The following is a 12,789-nucleotide window of genomic DNA, read 5'->3' as shown; positions in this document are numbered from 1 at the left end:
TTTCTTCATTCTTTCTATTGAAGAGGCCTAGAAACAATGCACAATCAAGGAGCAATGAACATTGCTAGTACCCAAAGCGTGGTGCTGAAATACTATTTCCACTAAAAGAATGGATAATCTGAGGTCTGGGGCAGGAAATGTAGAAGATGATCCCAAAACATTCTGTCAAAGTGAAAAAGCATGTTATGCCAGAATCAGGGCTAAAACTTGGGTCTAATATCTTCAGTCCTCTGAGCATCTTTCATGTCCCATATTTAGCTGCTACATTGGGAACATGAACTTCCTCCACAGGATTTATCTAGATTATATCCAAGTTTTTATTTACTGGCTCATTAGCCTCTCTGGTTCACAGTTATGATCAATTTTATGACAAGGACACCTGTTCCTCGGGATCGAAACCCTAATCCATTGCCGGCTCCCTTCAGATTGGCAGCGGTAACTTTCAGGCTCTATCTACTTGGGATGGATTCAGACAGGTGTCTTTGAGGCAAAAGTCCCCTCATCACATTACAAAATGCCTTGCCATGCAGTAAAGTACATTAATGAAATCCTTTTTGAATTGGTTCCTGATAGATGCCAAAGGAAGAGTTTTTTTCAATAGGAGATTTGAAAAATCATTCTTGGTTCTTTTTACTTCACGTATTAATCAATTAACTAATTAATTCAACAAACTTGATAGAGCACCTACCATGATCCAGGCACTTGTGCTGGACTCTGAAGACTAAGAAAGTAAAAAATAAGACATATTTGAACCTTACCCTGAGAAGTGGACAGACTCTTCAACCCTGACCACCACAGCGAAGCTCGTAAGGAGGGACAAGCTTGTCCAGATGGATGACATGCAATGCAAGGCAAGATCTGTTATGAGTCTCCAAAATTGTAGTTCCAAAATTAAAACTGCAGACCAACAATCATTTCCTTGTGAAGGGCAGAAAGTTCTTTACGAAAGAATTGTGTACTGCTCACCCCTCCCCCGGCCCCCCAAAAAGCATGTGGTAAGCAAATGGAAGGGAACCAGCGGCCTTTTGAACACATTTTCAAACCTCTTCATTGTGTTTAAAGATACAGAAGACAAAATGAGTATGTTTAACACAATGTATGTACATCAAATTCTTGTAAATTGAGTCAGATTTTAATAGGATTTTGAACAACGGAGCCCTGGTGGTGCAGTGGTTAAGAGCTTGGCTGCAAACCAAAAGGTCAGCAGTTTGAATCCACCAACGGCTCCTTGGAAACACTATGGGGCAGTTCTACTCTGCCCTATAGGGCTCGCTATGAGTCGGAATCGACTTGAGGGCAATGGGTTTTTTTTTTTCTTTTTTAACAGCTACCCTGATCATTCCACACGATGCCTCTGTTCCTTCTGGATCCTTAATCTGTGATCTCTCAACCTCCCTTTCTATCCCAATCACAGAGTCCGCACACAATAAGCTCTAAGAATTTTTAACCCTCAGCTCAGATCTGATGTTTCATGTATTTTAACTTTGTCTCTGCCATTAAAGTTAAGGACAGGGAATATGCACATATCCATGGAGCCAGGCAGATAATAAATGACCAATAAATTGTTTTTAAAATAAAGACCAATGCACTAAGGAAACTGTTTAAAAAATAATCTTACTTTGGATCTTTCTATAGAACAAATAAAAAAAGCACAAGTTTTTCCTTCATTACTTATTTTCATGCCATGATTTGCTTAAAATGAGGGATACCAACTCCTTCATGTGAATTGCAAGCCCAAGACGTATTTTCCACTTATCCCATCTCTACATTTTGTTAAGCCATGTAAAAGATGTAGAAGTATCGCTCACGGGTAAGCCTCCTTCCTCTTCCCTTTGTTTTTTTCCTGATAAAGAAAGTGCCTTGTTTGTTTTCTCTCTCCTTTGATAGACAGCAGTGATTTTTAAAACTTTAATCTGAGAACTGCATCTTTTCCTATATTTACCTGGCTCCAGATCTTTTGACAAAGAAAGTTTGTGTATGTTCTTTACAAATTGATGACCAAGAGAGTTTCTTTTTCTTTTTTTTTTTTTGTCATCTTAAGGGATTACTGATTATTTTAACATCGTCAACAAATCAGCCTTTGTTTCAATATTCAGTACTTTGTATAATAACAACAAGGAACTTCTTAGTTGAGTTAGAAGTACAACTGTATCAAGAAGCGTTTGTAATACTGTAAAGTCAGGTACTCTACACCTGAGCTAAATTCAAGAAAACACGACATCTTGTAGAAAATGAACGAGAATGCAAATATAGCAGACCCTCATCCTCATTACTTCTGAAAACGCTTCTGGGTATGGTTTCTTTTGGAGTCCCTGGGTGGCACAAATGATTAAGCCTTGACTACTAGATGAGAAGTTGGTGCATCAGATGACAGGTGTGGCAATCTGCTTGCAATAGGTCACAGCCTTGAAAACCCCATGGAGCAGCTCTACTCTGCACACATGAGGTCGCCATGAGTTGGAATCAACTAGATGGCAACTAACAAGAACAACAATGATTTTTTTTCAACAGATGTAATTATATTTCCCCTCCAGTATAAATATTTCAATTTGAGACTTAGGCTAGGTTAAAATCCCTTGTTATAGTTTTTTCAAATCATTCTCTCTCTTTTTCTGTCTCTCTCTCATTTTTCTTCCTTTCTTCCTTCCTTCAATCTTTCCTTCCTTTCTACCTTCCTTCCTCCCTGCCTTTCTTCCTTCCTTCCTGCCTTACTAACTACCTAAACTAACTAGGTAACTAAAACTTGAGAGCTGCATTTAAACTCCATTCTCTTACTTTATCTTCCTTCCCAGAGAATACTACTGTCTCAATTCGGTGTGTGTCATTCCTATACATTGCTATATATACTCTTCCTTCGTATTTATGTCCCTAAATACCCCAGCCAGAATGTTCCTTGGAAGGGAGGATAGCACGACTTCATCTCACGTACTCAGGACCTGTAGTCAGGAGGCACCAGTCACTGGAGAAGGTCATCATGCTTTATAAAGTAGAAGGTCAACAAAAAACAGGAAAACCATCAACAAGATGGAGTGACACTGTGACTGCAACAATGGGCTCAAACAAAGCGACGATTGTGAGGATGGCACAGGACTGGGCAGTGTTTCGTTCTTTTGTATATAGCGTTGCTATGAGCTGGAACGACGGGACCTAACAACAACATTTTGTGTCTCTTTAAAGATTACATAATTGGTATCATATCTCATGTACTTTTTGGTACCTTGTTATTTCACCCAACATCTTGGTTGATTAAGCTTTCATAGTGGATGCTTCTCTGCTCATTAATGAGCCCGAGTTCCTTTTTTAAGTTTTGTAAGGGAGCATAAGATCCAAGCTGAGGCAGTAATGGAATCCTGCTTTCCTTCTCCCACGAGTGGAAATGACCAATCAGAAGGAGATGTTTTAATCTGAGACCAGAGAAATAGGTTCACTCCGTTCATAGTGGAAAAGCAGGTAGTTTGAGACTGGGATTTGCCATAAGCCACATATCTAACAAGGCGAAGGGTGATGTGATCTGAGTGAATAGCGCGGCAATCAAAAAGAAGCGACGGGGAGATTCGGAGAGTCCTGGCAGTGCTCAAGTCCTTGCTTCTAATCATCTCTGAGTACACTGCCCTTCCAGCAGATTGATTATGTGAGCAATAAGTGCTTCTTTTTACCCTACTTGATTTGTGTTGGTCTTCTGTCATTAGCAGCCAAGTGTCTTGACTAATATGCACTTAACCATTGTGCCACCACAGCTCCATTAAACTATATATATATTAGACAGAAAAGTAGAATTTGCTGAGGGCCTACAATAGGCTGGTCATTGTACAAAACACTATATACATTATCTCCTTTTGTCTCTATTGAAGTGCTATAAGCACTATTATTTAAAATTGGAGAATTTATAGCAGAGAACGTAAATAACTTGCTTAGCCGATAGCTAATACGTGCCAGAGCCAAGATTAAATTCAGTTTTTTGTTTATTTGTTTGATTTTTTACCTTGAAGTCTAGGCTGTTCTTCTGTCCTCCATTATGTCATGTTGCTCAGTGGGTAAGCCTGTATCGTATGCCAATCACTGAGCAAAGCAGTGTGATTCAGTGGAAGCATATCACTTGGTCAGGGAGTTGGAAGTCCTGGCTCTTTTCCTGACTGGTCATGTGACACTGGACAAGCCAAAACTATTCTTCATTTTTCTTTATTTGTAGAATTTTATTCCATGCAAAGCAGGTATTACATGTCCACCATTTGATGAATATAAATGCATTTTTTCCTAATGATGGCATGGATTTCCAAGAGCCTTCCTCAGTCCTTGACTGGGTGTCTAGAGTATCTGCAAGACAACAGGGCAGAGTTAATATTTATATTTGCATGTAGACAAAAACAAAGAAGTTAAAAGGTCCTACTGGGGGGTTCGGTCCCCAAAATTGAACTCACAATTGATAGAAGACGTAATTTTTAATCAGTAAAGATGCACCTAAAATATTAACATCCAGTCAGCAGTGGATTTCAAGACCCACTGTTTTCCATTGTTTATAAAAGTTCTTTCGGTATCAATAGAATAATATCAGTAACCCTTTATTTCAGCATATATCAAAAGTAATATGTTAGAGCTCCATTATGGCATTATATGGTATTATTTATTTTACAAGTTGTGGGTTAAAGTAGATTTTCCAGAACATCGTAACCTCCTACAGTAATTTTGGAGCCTTGGTGGCACAGTGGTTAAGAGCTCAGCTGACCAAAGGGTCAACAGTTTGAATCCACCAGCTGCTCCTTGGAAACCCTATGGGGCAGCTCTACTCTGTCCTACAGGGTTCCTATGAGTCGCAATCCACTGGATGGCAACTGTCCTTATAGTTATTTTGAGACAAAATCTAGCGTACAGGCAGGGGTAAGTCCCATCCAACAATGTACGAAATAAGTTTCACTGTATTTTTAGACCTTAAAACAAAGTACACTGAGAAATACAAGTTTTCTCACAGAATTACTGTTTATCTGAGTACTTTGTAGGTGTAGTCAGGTTTTTCACACATGCTACATTCACCTAGAACTTAAGACTGAATACTAAAATTGCTATTTTTTTCTTCTAGTATAAACACTGTGTTTTGAGATTTGGGATTGGTTAAGTTTTTATAGTTTCCTTTTTAGTCCATATGACTATTTTGATTGTGTCAGATTTTCTTCGGCTGACATGACTGTGTTGACACATACATCCTATATGAAGAACAAACGCATGAAGGTAGTTAAATCCGGTCAGACAACTGGCTAGTTACTTATTATGAAAAATGATGTATCGGTTGAACTTTAAAACTTAACTTTTCTCTCTTTCCAGATTTGTGACAAAAAACCAAGATCAAGTTCTTAAATGCCTGTGACTTTCCTGTAGGAGAACAAAGCTTTAGGTCACAATTGTTACTACTCACTCCCTTATGCTAAAAAACTCAGCAGAATCTCATGGTTTAGGACACCTGACTCTCATCCCCTAAAGCCACCCAGGAAAATAAACCCCTGGAATGTTTAAATTCTAAGACATTGTCCTCCACACCTGTATCCATTTTCAAAGGTTTTCACTGTAGAGTTTGCCACTGTCCAGATTCTTACTCTCTGGCTAGAGAACTTTGCCATTTCTTTGGATAAAGCGTTTCAGCTCCACACTTTCCTATCAGTCCTTTAAATTTATTCTGATTTTCCTTTGTGAATGTTTATCAAAAAGCAAATCCTCTCCAAGACTATGGCACCCGGACACCCTGCTAAATCAGAACTGAAGCCACTCCTGAAGTCCACCTTTCAGCCAAAGATTAGACAGGCCTACAAAACAAACAATAACACACGTGAGGAACATGCTTTTTAGTTCCATCAAGTATGCGACATCAATGGGCAACACCTGCCCAAAAGCAAGGACAAGAAGGCAGGAAGGGACAGGAAAGCTGGGCAAATGGACACGGAGAACAGGGAGTGGAAAGGGAAAGGGGGAGAGTGCTGACACACGGCAGGGATTGTAACCAATGTCACAAAAAAATTTGTGTATAAATTTTGGAATGAGAAACTAATTTGCGCTGTGAACTTTCACCTAAAACACAATTAAAAAAAGAAAAAAAAAAAAAAAAGAGCAAATCCCAAAAGAATGGTATTAGAATGGTTGGGGCTAATTAGAACCTGGTAAGTCAGAAACTTGGATTTTCCATCGTTGCTAATATCTTGAGAATGATGCGTCTAATATTGCTGTCTGGATACAAGTTTCCCAGAAAGAAGATGATGGTTTCTTCATCTGTAGTATTTCTTTTCTTATAAAACTTGGAAGAAAGATACTTATCTCAGAGACAGAAATTTCTAGATCAATGTTGCATTGCAGTAAGCACGCTAGCCCTCCCACTCTCTTTGTTCTTTAGCCCTCAGACAGTTCTTGGTCTCTCTGGGCACCTTCCTCCTCTTCCTCTACCTGCTTCTTAAACTTAAAGTATTCTCAAGGATTCTATCTACAGTCCTTTTCTCAGTCTGCACGCAAATCATCCTTCTCATGGTTTCTGTATATTGCTCACTCCAATGTCTCTATTTTGGGCACTGATTTTTCCTTAACTCCAGCCAATATAGCCACATTCCCCCTGAAGGTCTCCCTTGTAGGGATCTCAAATTTAATATGTCTACAAATTGAACTATCCTCTTCCCTGAAGTGGAGGAAAATTGGGGTGACTGTCTGGCTAGAAGGTCACTATGAGTCAGAATCAACACGACAGCAACAGGTTTGGTCTTTCGGTCTAGCCTGTGGTCTTTCCTTCTGCTGGAGTGTACGACGTTGACAGGGTCAAGCAGCGTCATTCACATTCTCTTTTCGGGGGACTTGAAATCTGAACGGAGAAATTAAAAAATGTAAATAGTTAGAGCTTAGTCATTTTAATGGCAGCTCCTCCAACTCCTGTTACCAGGAAGAGGTATCCCAGCTCCTGCCAGAGTCTGTTTCTCTTTTCTTACTAATACCCCAATAAAACTTTGTCCTCTTCATGTATTTATCTTTAATAACTGTTCCATCATCTAACCAATTATCCAAGCCAGAACTTGTAAATCCCAAGACTCATCTTCCTGTCCACATTCAGTCTGTTACTCAGGACAAATATAGGGCATTTTATGGGGAAATTAAATTCTAAAGTCTGAAATCATCCATAGTAAAAACAAAACCAGTCTCCGTCAAGTTTTCTCTGACTCATCATGAGCTAATGTGGGTCAGAGTAGAACAGTGCTCCATGGGGTTTTCAATGGGCAATGTTTCAGAAGTAGATCACCGGATCTTTCTTCCAAGGTGCTTCTGGGTAGACTCACACCACCAACATTTTGGTAAGCAGCCCAGTGCATTCACTGTTCGCACCAGCCACCCTATAGTCAAAACTTATCCTTCTAAGTCCCGCAGGACTGCAGATTAGTCTACTATCTCTCCATCACGCATAGTTCCAGTACATCCAGTTTTTCATCTAGAGCTGGAAGAGATCCCTGTTTCTTCAAGTGAGCAGCAGATAAGGTAGTTAATTTGCATTTAGGCATCCAGTGTCTGCAGACTTTAAGCTGAAGCCTCACATTCATTCCAGCAAGATGATCATAGAACCTGGGGCATTTAGGAACTGAGTCTAGGCAGGGAAGTAGCAAGAACATGTCTCCTACTTCATGTTCATCACATGCAATTCTATTTGTTTGTTCTTTCTCCTTCTGTGTTTTCTCAAGATAAGTGAGTATATTAGGGTACCCTGCTAGGTCTCCTACATGTCTCAACCTCTCCATCCCCATGGGCAACATTTTATTTCATCAGAACTATTTCAGATGCTCTAACTATCCCAAATCACACCCTTCCACAGAGTCTCCAGAGTGCTTCCTGCATTCATATTGCTTCCCTGCTCCCAATTTTGTGAGTGAGTAATCAGTATTCGTAAAACAAAGTGCAAATAACTTTGAAAAGCATCTAAGGCTTTCCTTGATCTGGCCCTTATCTGCATCTCCACGTTCATCTCTTGCTACTTTACACCTTGTGCCTTGAACTTCAAATAAACAAAACTAAAATTGATTTCTGAATGGGGCATGCCTTTTCACTACTTCATGTATTTGCATATGTTGTTTCCTATAATACTCTTCTTCTACTTGTAAATCAGTAGAAGATTTTACTCATTTTAAGGACCGAGAAGATGTCATAGATCACCAGTTCAGAGAAGTCTTCCCTGCCTCTCATCTACATGGTCACTTGATCACTCCTTCCACAATACCTAATATAGAGGTCCATTACACAATGTATGGAGCTCTGGTTGCATAGTGGTTTAGTACTATGGCTGCTAACCAAAAGGTCAGCAGTTCGAATCCACCAGGTGCTCCTTGGAAACTCTATGGGGCAGTTCTACTCTGTCCTATATGGTCTCTATGAGTCACAATCGACTCGATGGCAACAGGTTTGTTTTTTTGTTTGACCCAAACATGCTTGCATGTTTATCTCTCCTGTTGGAGATAAGAGATGAGAATCATGCCATATTGACTTTTAAAATTTTCTTTCATATTGTCCTCAACTCCTCTCTCTGTCCATTTGGAGGTTAATTCTTACAGATCTGCAGCTAGAAGGCAATTGGATGTGCCCACTGCCCAGAACAGTTGCTAAAGTAATAGTGTAGCTCTGTCGAGTTGAGGCAAGGTCAACTTCTCCCCCCAAACCCTAAACAAATGGGGACTATGACTAAGTTACAATCCTCAGTAATGTGCAGAATATTCAGATGTTGACTTGTGAGGGCTACGTCTTTTATAACGCATCTTGTATGATCCCTGTGCTCCTCACTAGTTTTTGACCAGTCATTTTCTGGAAATTACAGTTTTCTGGAAGAAAATGATAACAAAGGCATAAAGATGGGTGGGCAATGTGGAACGTAAGGAATAGTATCCCAGCAGCTGGAAGCTCATGGAGAAACAATTGTTTTCTGACTAAGGCTTACTTTGCATTTCTAAACAGGTGGCGAGCATGTCTGGTTTCTAACAGTATGACGCCGATGACCCACAATTGTATTTTCTAACTATATTTTATGAGCTGTCCAATAGAAAACTTTATCCTGTATTCTTGTAAAACAAACAAAAAAGACTATATTCTCTCTGGAAATTCTGAGTTTTTTCTTTGGTATGTTTGTATATTAGTGGGAACTTTCAAGAGGATACATCAGAAGTGACTTATCAGATACTATTTAAAATCACAATCTGATTAACTATCTGCTTTTGCCAGAATGCATAAGGGGTGATGGTGTATAGGGAAACATTATTTGAATTTATGATTTCTAGGACATATAAGGAAACCCTGGTGGTGTAGTGGTTAACAGTTACAGCGGCTAGCCAAAAGGTCAGCAGTTCGAATCCACCAGACGCTCCTTGGAAACTCTATGGGGCAGTTCTACTTTGTCCTATAGGGTTGCTATGAGTCAGAATCGACTCGAAGGCAACGGGTTTAGTTTTGGTTTAAGACATATGACTGAGGAGATAATACTATGCGTAAATATCATTGAAAGGCAAATGACATGATTTCTATAAGAAAAGGGCAAACAATGAGTGCCAGTAGTGTTACCTTCTCAGGACAGAAAAGTAAGAGAAAATAAATAAACACCTGCTATGTGCTGAATGCTTTACATTTATTAGATAATTTGACACAACACAATCACCTTGTGATATAAGCATTATTTTTTTCCCATTTATAGGTGAGATATTGGAGTCTGAATGTTATTACGTTGATCAAATTTGCAACGATAGCTAGAAACAGCATGGAGCTTCAAATCCAGAAATAATTCTGTTTGCACTTTGTGATATGGAACTGCAGTGAATACAGAGGAGAGCTTTTGTAGCTCACTCGATTTAAGGTTTGATGGAGAGTGACATTTTAACTAGCCCTTGAGGAACACAGAGAGCGTGGACAAGCAGACATGGAAAAAGATTATTCTACAGGGAAGGAAAATCAAGAGCAAAACCCTGAGTATACAAGCTCAAAACAGATTTGGAGAAAGGTGAGACTAGTTCAGGAATTTCCAACATAGTGCACATGCAGGGCAGCCCTGGTGACGCAGTAGTTAAGAGCTTGGCTGCTAACCAAAAGGTCAGCAGTTTGAACCCACCCGTTGCTCCCTGGAAACTCTATGGGGCAGTTCTGCTCTGTCCCGTGGGGTCACTCTGAGTAGGAATCTACTCAACGGCAACGGGTTTGGTTTTGGTTTTATACATGTGGAAAGTAGGAGAAAACAAGTGTGGAAATATAAACAGAGAACAGGTATTGGATGTCATCGATAAACAAACAATGGGAGAGAGGGAAGGAAGGAGGAAAGAAGGAAAAGAAAGAGAGGAAGGAAGATGAAATAAATTCATTTCTTGAATAATATGCAGTATGATTGCCTATTATATCCTGGACATCCTGCAATGACTTAGCAATACCAAATCTGCTTTTGAGTAGTGGAAATGAGATAAACGGGTATTACCCATTTTAACAAAAGGAAGAAATGAATAAAATTACAGAACAAACAACAAACAACTGCCATCAAGTCAATTCCCACTCATAGCAACCCTATAGGACAGAATAGAACTGCCCTCAGAGGGTTTCCAAGGAGGAAAGTGTGAATTCGAACTGCCAACCTTGTGGTTAGCAGCTGAGCTCTTAACCACTGCCCCACGAGGGCTCCTCAGAGTTACCTAAATATCTGGCAGCATGATGAAAGGTTATACAGTTTTTAAAATGAAACATCTAGGTATAACAACATCAACATGGATGGATTTCTACACTGAAAGTTTAGTGTAAAAAGTAAGTTACTGAATGATTCATACAGGAGGATACCATTTATATAATTTTTAAACACATAAGACAAAGCTAAAATAACTAAGGAAGCACATATTTAGTAAGATAGGAGGTACAGACTGAAAGATACATACTGAAGTCAGGACAGTGGTTTTTTCCACAGAGGGAAGGAGAGAAAGAGTGACTTTAAATGGATCCGTATTAGTTCACTTTTAAATAAAAATCAGAGTGAAAGATATCTGAAACGAATATTACAAAACCTTAACATTCTTGAGTTCTGGATAGCAGGCATATTGGTATTTCTTATACTACTCTCTATACTTCTCTGTGCACTTGAAATATTTCCCAATAAAAATTAAAAGAAGCCAACTGTGTCATCCTTCTGAAAAATAAAGGAAGGAGATAAAAATAAGTTCTTGACTGAAAATCAGACTGGCAATGTAAAGTGGAATAAGAGCAATAGCTCCAGACTTTGGAGATGTATGGAAGGTGTTGGTAATTGAAAAGTATGTTGGGTGTGCTGGGCTTTTTTGGGAGTAATTAAGACCTATTAGATAGGAAAATTTAGAGGAAGTTGACCAAGGGAGAGCTCAACAAACACCTCCCTCAACCCTTCCCTTAAGGATTTTACTAGGAAGAGTAGTGAACTCAAGATTTTCAGAAAAAAAATTTACAAGAAGGATGGATACCACTGGGAAATGTGATATAAGTAATACTGGATTTATTTTTCTTGCTATATAAATCCTATGAAAATTCCAAGAATTGTATCACACTAAATGTATTACTCTTCTTTATGATTTTAAACTTAAATACTTAATATATGCAAAAGAATATCAATAATAGAAAAATAGACCAATGGAGCAACATAAAAAGCCTGAAACCAGATATTTTCATGTATTAGAACTTGATGTATGACAGAGCTATCTATGCATATCAGTGAGGAAATTAGGCTCCACTGAATAGATGGCAATGAAAAATTCAAATTTACTATGAGAGAAATAAATCCATGCATTTAAGTCTCTATTTCATGTCATATGCAAACTTTTATCTAAACTGATTAAAAACTTAAATGTTAATGGCTTAAGTTTAAAACCTGTAGAAGAAAATAGAGAAAGATAAATAAGACAAAAACTATGAACTGTAAGAAGCATATTGATATATTACATGACATTAAAATGAATATTTTCTGGAATTTTCCTTCTGATCAAAATGCAGTAACGGCCTGGATTTCCTCCATTTTACCATACAACCTGAAACAACAAAAAAATCTGACAAAATACATAAAGTAGTGACACTTAAGACACTGGACACCAGGCAATGACCAACAGTGATTCTTGAGAGACAGGAAATACATAAGGTGAGACCTATAATTACCCCAGCTTACTGCCTTAACAGAGTTTCCAAAGTGGAGTTCAAAAATTGCATAGATAGAGCTGGGGATCTGGGAAGCCAAGGAAGCTAGAGTTCATAGAACAGAGAATAAGAGAGGAGAGGGCTGAATGAAAAGAGAACTTTGGAAAAGTACAGAGGTTATCCTACAGTATTCACCAGAGTACTGGTTAGCACATGCGTGTGAGGAAATTTCCTGAAGCCAGAGGGGAAAACATCTGAAAGTATTACAGGAAAAAGTAATTGGAGCCCACACTGAGTGAGGAATACTGCCTGTTCCAAACCAGCAAAATAGAAATCCTTATGATTCGGGGGTGGGGCAGAATATCAGAATGCTAAGAAGGGTCCTGCCTTTGCAGTGAGCAAAAATCAACTTTAGACTAAATGCTCTGTCAAAAGTATGACCAAAGTGGATGAAACTATTTCCCAGTAACTTAACTGCACACCAGAACAAAGCTCAAGAATATTTATAGGAATGTAAAACTATCCAGTACCCAAAAAGGTAAAATTTACAATAAAGATTTATCAGGCAAGCAAAGAAGAAGGAGAAAGCAACCCATACTGAGGAGAAAAGTCAATCGATCAAAACTGACCAATAAATGGCACAGATGAAAGAATTATCAGACAAAAATA

The 12,789-nt window shown here is 38.8% G+C and overlaps 1 long non-coding RNA gene across 1 annotated transcript in view; it reads right to left on the bottom strand.

Moving 5' to 3' along the window:
- LOC111821599 (uncharacterized) overlaps positions 1–5,851 on the bottom strand; it is a 64,811-nt gene extending 58,960 nt beyond the window's left edge. The window contains exons 1-2 of the long non-coding RNA XR_002824965.1: positions 5,530–5,851; positions 3,983–4,314 (exon numbers count right to left, since the gene is read on the bottom strand). This is a non-coding gene — a long non-coding RNA (uncharacterized LOC111821599). The remainder of the gene's footprint in view (positions 1–3,982; positions 4,315–5,529) is intronic.
- Between the last annotated feature and the right edge of the window lie 6,938 nt (positions 5,852–12,789).

This window comes from Trichechus manatus, unplaced genomic scaffold (genome assembly GCF_000243295.1).
Source record: "Trichechus manatus latirostris isolate Lorelei unplaced genomic scaffold, TriManLat1.0 scaffold00092, whole genome shotgun sequence".
NCBI classification, from domain to species: Eukaryota; Metazoa; Chordata; class Mammalia; order Sirenia; family Trichechidae; genus Trichechus; species Trichechus manatus.
Note: the sequence above shows the minus strand (reverse complement) of the source record. Positions and strands in the feature narration are given on the sequence as shown.